The 6,569-nt window shown below is 34.0% G+C and overlaps 1 non-coding gene across 1 annotated transcript; it reads left to right on the top strand.

The window, feature by feature from the left end:
• The first annotated feature begins 6,150 nt into the window (after positions 1–6,150).
• On the top strand, positions 6,151–6,257 carry LOC139845907 (small nucleolar RNA R71). The gene has a single exon (XR_011758660.1). It is a non-coding gene; the product is annotated as a small nucleolar RNA R71 (small nucleolar RNA).
• The last annotated feature ends 312 nt before the right edge of the window (positions 6,258–6,569 follow it).

The raw sequence follows: 6,569 nt of genomic DNA, 5'->3' as shown, positions 1-6,569 counted from the left end.
AGATTTTTGGGTTTTTTAATGTTTTTGGCATACTTTAATTCAATAAGATTAAAAATAATGATAATAAAAGTTCTCGTCCCTCCCTTAGGTAAAGCAATTTCGGTTCAACGACCTAGTTTTCAACTCACGACGAATTTTAAAAATCATATTTTTAACTTAGTGAAATAAAGTAAATTTTTGTTTTTAAATTCACACCAAACTTAAATTTAAAATGCATAAAATTAAAAATTCATATTATTATAATTAAAAATTCACACCAAACTTATATTATATTTTTGTTTTTATACATACAAACTTATATTAAAAATATTAATTTTTCAAATATTTACAAACTTAAATATATTGATTTTAAAAAGTTTACAATATTAATTTAATATTTATATATTAATTTTAAAAACATGGTAAAAAAATAAAATTAAAAATCTTTTTGGTCTTTTATCCCACTTTAATCAATCAAATATTATAAAAAATATACGCCCCTCTTTTCGGTAAAGTAATTTCGGCTATATTACCCAGTTTTACTCCTGACGAATTTCTGAAATATTTTAGGTTGATTGATTAAAGATATTTATACCTTAAGAATAAACGGTAAATTTCGCAGTGATGTAATAAATTTTTGTATGATATCAATAATTTCGGTTACGCATACCTAATTTTATTGAATACCAATTTAATACTTTATAGCGAACGTTTCAGCGTTTATTATCAAAAGGTTAAAAGCAAAAAAAATAAAAATAAAAACTGTACATACTTACCTGTGAGATAGAATTCTCAGAGACCTGCTTTAGCCGACTCATAGGAGAGTCGTGTGATTTGGTTCTCTATAGCTACGTATGCGTATCCTCGATTCTTCAATATCTTTTCTTCTAAACATATGAACTATCCTTCTCTGCATAGAGTAACAAATTCGGTATTTGAATATGTTTGATTATTTGAACATTTACCTTCGTGTGACCATTTTCCGCATTTATAACATCTTTCAAGGTGTCGTGCTCTTCTTTTTGTCGCGGATTTTGATTTTCCTTTACCAAAATGTATCTTATGATGATCTTTTCTGAGTTCTTTTCTTACTCCGTCCATTTTGCCTCTTATGAAGGATACCAGTTCACTCGGAAGGGTGTCATTATTACGTTTAGTAATCATAGTATGTAGCATTAGACCATGGTTCAGATCAAATGAATTCTTCATCTCGTAAAATCTAAAAAAAATAAAAATTCAGAATGGGGGGAGAAGACTAGTTCTTTAGGGTCTGCTAGAGAAAGACCATTCGGATTCCATTCTCGGAAACTACACGTAAACAGAATATCTAACTCTAACAAAAATAACTATTACCCTAAAAAGATTCGAACCTTCCCACACTTAGTTAGTTGTGGTGTCGAAATTGTATTAACTTCATCTTCAACTTCCATTAGATTATCTATGTAATGTTTAACTCTGTGACCATTAACTTTAAATTCAATCTCATTTGAATTTATTAACTCCACTGTTCCGTACGAGAAAACTCTTTTGACTATGAATGGTCCAGACCATCTTGATTTCAATTTTCCAGGAAATAGATTGAATCGTGAATTGAAAAGAAGAACTCTGTCTCCTTCTTTAAATTCTTTTGAACTTTTGATTCTTTTATCATTCCATTTCTTCGTTCTTTCTTTATAGATTAACGAATTTTCATATGCTTCATGTCTTAATTCTTCTAATTCGTTTAGTTGACTTAACCGTAGACGTCCGGCTTCATGTAAATCAAGATTACATGTCTTCAAAGCCCAAAATGCTTTGTGCTCAATTTCTACTGGAAGATGACATGCTTTTCCGTAAACGAGTCTAAAAGGTGTGGTTCCAATTGGAGTTTTGTAGGCTGTTCTAAAAGCCCAGAGTGCATCCTCCAATTTCATGGACCATTCCTTCGGATTTGATCCTACGGTTTTCTCTAGAATACGTTTTAAAGTTCGGTTGGTATTTTCAACTTGTCCACTTGTTTGTGGATGATAAGCGGTTGAGATTTTATGAGTTACTCCATATCTTTTGAGAACTTTCTCAAGTTGATTATTACAAAAATGAGTACCCCGATCACTTATTAAAGCTTTCGGTGTTCCGAACCTTGCAAAAAGATGTTTTAAGAAGTTGACTACAACTCGTGCATCGTTAGTTGGAAGAGCTTGTGCTTTCGCCCATTTAGATACATAATCAATGGCAACGAGAATGTAGAGATTATTATGAGATTTTGAAAATGAACCCATAAAGTCAATACCCCAAATGTCAAATACTTCACATACTTGAATGACATTTTGTGGCATTTCATCACGTTGACTTATTTTTCCGGCCCTTTGACAAGTATCACAGGATTTGCAAAGAAGGTGCGCGTCTTTGAAAATTGTAGGCCAATAGAATCCAGCATCGTAAACTTTTCTTGCTGTGAGTTGAGGCCTATAATGCCCTCCTGTTGGTCCTGTGTGACAATGGTTTAAGATTTGACTAGCTTCATCTCCGAATACACATCGGCGTATTATTCCATCGGGACAACTTTTAAACAAATGTGGATCTTCCCAGAAATAGTGTTTTATATCACTAAAGAATTTCTTTCGTTTTTGGTACGATAATCCTTTTTCAAGGAATCCACATACTAAGTAGTTTGCATAGTCTGCAAACCATGGAATTTCACTATAATCTATCTTCAATATATATTCATCAGGAAAGTTATCTTGTATGGCCGATTCATTCAGAACTTCTAATTTAGGATTTTCAAGACGAGAAAGATGATCAGCGGCGAGATTTTCTGCTCCCTTTTTGTCTCGGATTTCAATATCGAACTCTTGTAAGAGTAAGATCCAATGGATTAATCTTGGTTTAGCATCTTGTTTCGAAAATAGGTATCTAAGAGCAGAATGGTCGGTATAGACCACCGTTTTAGCTAGAACGAGATATGAACGAAATTTGTCAAAAGCAAAGACAATAGCAAGGAGTTCTTTTTCAGTAGTTGTGTAATTCGTTTGTGCTCCTTGTAACGTCTTACTAACATAATATATAGGTTGAAATCGTTTTTCAATCCTTTGTCCTAAAACGGCTCCCATTGCAAAATCACTTGCATCGCACATGAGTTCAAACGGTAGATTCCAATTTGGAGTTATCATGATCGGCGCATTAGTGAGTTTTTCTTTAAGAATATTAAAAGATTTAATGCATTCATCTGAAAAGATGAATGGAGCATCCTTTTCTAGGAGTTTATTCATTGGAGTGGCAATTTTAGAAAAATCTTTTATGAAACGTCGGTAAAAACTGGCATGCCCTAGAAAACTCCTAACTCCTCTAACATTAGTGGGATGTGGAAGTTTAGCAATTATATCTACTTTAGCTCTATCCACTTCAATTCCTTCCTTTGAAATTTTATGACCAAGAACGATGCCTTCTTTAACCATGAAATGGCATTTCTCCCAATTAAGAACTAGATTTGATTGTTCGCATCTAATAAGCATTCGTTCAAGATTGACTAGACATGATTCAAATTTATCACCGAAGACTGAAAAGTCAACCATGAAAACTTCCATGCATTCTTCTATCATGTCGTGAAAAATCGCCATCATGCACCTTTGAAAGGTCGTAGGGGCGTTGCAAAGTCCAAATGGCATGCGTTTGTAAGCAAAAGTACCATAAGGGCACGTGAATGTGGTTTTCTCTTGGTCCTCGGGTGCTATTGGAATTTGAAAATATCCGGAGAAACCATCAAGAAAACAATAGTAACTATTTCCAGCTAATCTTTCCAATATTTGATCAATGAAAGGTAAGGGAAAGTGATCTTTTCTGGTGGCATCATTTAATTTTCTATAATCAATACAAACACGCCATCCTGTTACAGTCCTAGTAGGAATAAGCTCATATTTTCATTTGTGATGACAGTCATGCCACCCTTCTTAGGTACACATTGAACTGGGCTTACCCATGGACTATCAGAAATTGGATAAATTAAACCTGCATCTAGCAGTTTAATAATTTCTTTCTTAACAACATCTTGCATATTTAGATTTAGTCTTCTTTGGCGTTGCACATACGTTTTATGACCTTCTTCCATAAGGATTTTATGTGTGCAATAAGAAGGACTTATGCCTTTAATGTCATGAATCTTCCATGCAATAGCTGGTTTATGAGCTTTTAGCACAGCAATGAGTTGAGATTTTTCATTTTCAGTAAGAGAAGATGATATTATTACAGGTAATTCCGATTCACCATGTAAATAAGCGTATTCCAAATGATTTGGAAGTGACTTTAACTCTAATGTCGGTGGTTCTTCTATCGATGATTTGTATCGATATCTGTCTTCTTCTTTTAGCATTTGTATTTATTCTGTTGTTGGTTCATATCCATTAGCCATAAGTGTAGCTAACATTTCAGTTTCATCAATTGGTTCAGTTCCTTCTCCTAAAGAACATTCTCCTGTTCCTTGTAATTCTGAAAATTCTTCTAACAATTCTATATGTGAATCTATAGTTTGAATATAATAACATGTATCATCTGCAGATTGCGGTTGTTGCATTGCTCTATCAATAGAAAAGGTAACACTCTAGTCCTCTATACTTAGGGTCAGTTTCTTACCGAACACGTCTATTATTGCTTTAGCAGTGTTTAAGAATGGTCTTCCTAATATGAGAGGAACTCGAGAATCTTCTTCCATGTCCAGAATAACAAAATCTACTAGAAATACTAAAGTACCAACTTTAACTAGCATGTTCTCCATTATCCCTCTAGGATATTTTACTGATCGATCGGCTAGTTGTATACTTATTCGTGTTGGTTTCAATTCTCCAAGGTCTAGTTTAGCGTATAGTGAATACGGCATTAAATTTATACTTGCACCTAAGTCTGCCAATGCTTCTATTGAACTAAGACTACCCAGAAAACATGGAATTGTGAAACTTCCTGGATCTGATAATTTTTCTGGTATCTTATTCAACAGTACTGCAGAACAATTAGCATTCATAGTAACAGCCGAGAGTTCTTCCATTTTCTTTCTATTTGTGATTAGATCTTTCAGAAATTTAGCATTTCTAGGCATTCCTGAAATCACATCAATGAAAAGAAGATTAACATTTATTTGTTTAAATATATCCAAGAATTTGGATTGCCCGGCTTCAAGTATTTCTTTTTCTCATTTTATTCGGGTAAGGAAGTGGTGGTTGGTATGGTTTAACATAAGGTTTAGTCTTAAATGTGTTATCTTCATTATCCTTTTCAACTACCGGTTCTGTTTCCTTATCTTGCTCAAATTGTGGTTCTTGTGGAGTAGGAATAGCGTCATCAGAAATTACAGGTATTTCAGGTGGTTTAAGTGTAATACCACTTCTTGTGGTAATGGCTTTTGCTGTTTCATTCCGAGGGTTAGCATTTGTATCACTAGGTAAACTTCCCGGTTTTCTTTCACCTATCAACTTTGCTAGGTTGCTTACTTCTTGTTCCAAATTTTGAATAGAAGCTTGTTGATTTCTAAATGCTTGAGCATTTTGTTCATTGGTTTGTTTCTGAGATGTGAAAAATTGTGTTTGAGATTCAACTAGCTTCGACATCATATCTTCTAAATTTGGCTTTTTATCATCGGTTTGTGGTGGTTTGTTTTGAAAAATTGGTCTTTGCTGATTATAAGCATTGTTGGATACTTGTTGATTGCTAGGACCTTGTTGGTTATTGTATGGAACATTTCGGTTATAATTCTGGTTTTGATTATAGATTGGTCTTGGCGGTTGATAATTATTTTGATGATTATTTCCAGGCCTTTGGTTTATGTATGAAACATTCTCTCTTTGTTCCATTGTTTGTTCAATACTGAGATAATCTTTTGTCAAATGTGGTCCTCCACACTGCTCACAACTAATTCGTATTGAGTGAATATCTTTAGTCATCTTTTCCATTCGTCTCTCGACAGCATCTATCTTTGTAGAAATGGAATCGAAGTCATGGCTAGAATCGGCTCTAGCTGCTTTAGATGATCTAACAATATCTTTTTCTTGATGCCACTCATGTGAGTGGGAAGTAGTGTTATCAATAATTTTGTAAGCGTCAGTTGCGGTTTTCTTCATAATGGAACCACCAGCTACTATATCGATGTCTTTTCTTGTAGTGATGTCGCATCCTTGGTAGAATATTTGTACTATTTGACAAGTGTCTAAACCATGTTGCGGACATCCTCTTAATAACTTTCCAAATCTTGTCCATGCCTCATATAGAGTTTCATTTGGCTTTTGTGTGAACGTAAAAATTTCTCCTTGAAGTCTCACGGCTTTAGATGCCGGAAAGAATTGTTTAAGAAATTTTTAAACTAAAACGTCCCATGTATCAATCGCCCCTTCAGGTAACGATTCTAACCAATCTTTGGCTTCTCCCTTTAAAGTCCAGGGAAATAACATGATATATATCTGTTCATCCTCCACTTCTCTTATTTTAAATAGAGTACAAATCCTATTAAAGGTACGAAGATGTTCGTTTGGATCTTCCTTCAGCGCACCACTAAATTGGCATTGATTAGTTAGTATGTGTAGAATTTGTCCTTTGATTTCATAATTTGGCGCATTAATGTCTGGTTGAGT

This window comes from Rutidosis leptorrhynchoides, chromosome 4 (genome assembly GCF_046630445.1).
Source record: "Rutidosis leptorrhynchoides isolate AG116_Rl617_1_P2 chromosome 4, CSIRO_AGI_Rlap_v1, whole genome shotgun sequence".
Lineage (NCBI taxonomy): Eukaryota > Viridiplantae > Streptophyta > Magnoliopsida > Asterales > Asteraceae > Rutidosis > Rutidosis leptorrhynchoides.
The sequence above is the reverse complement of the archived record's forward strand: the minus strand, read 5'-3'. Positions and strand labels throughout refer to the sequence as shown.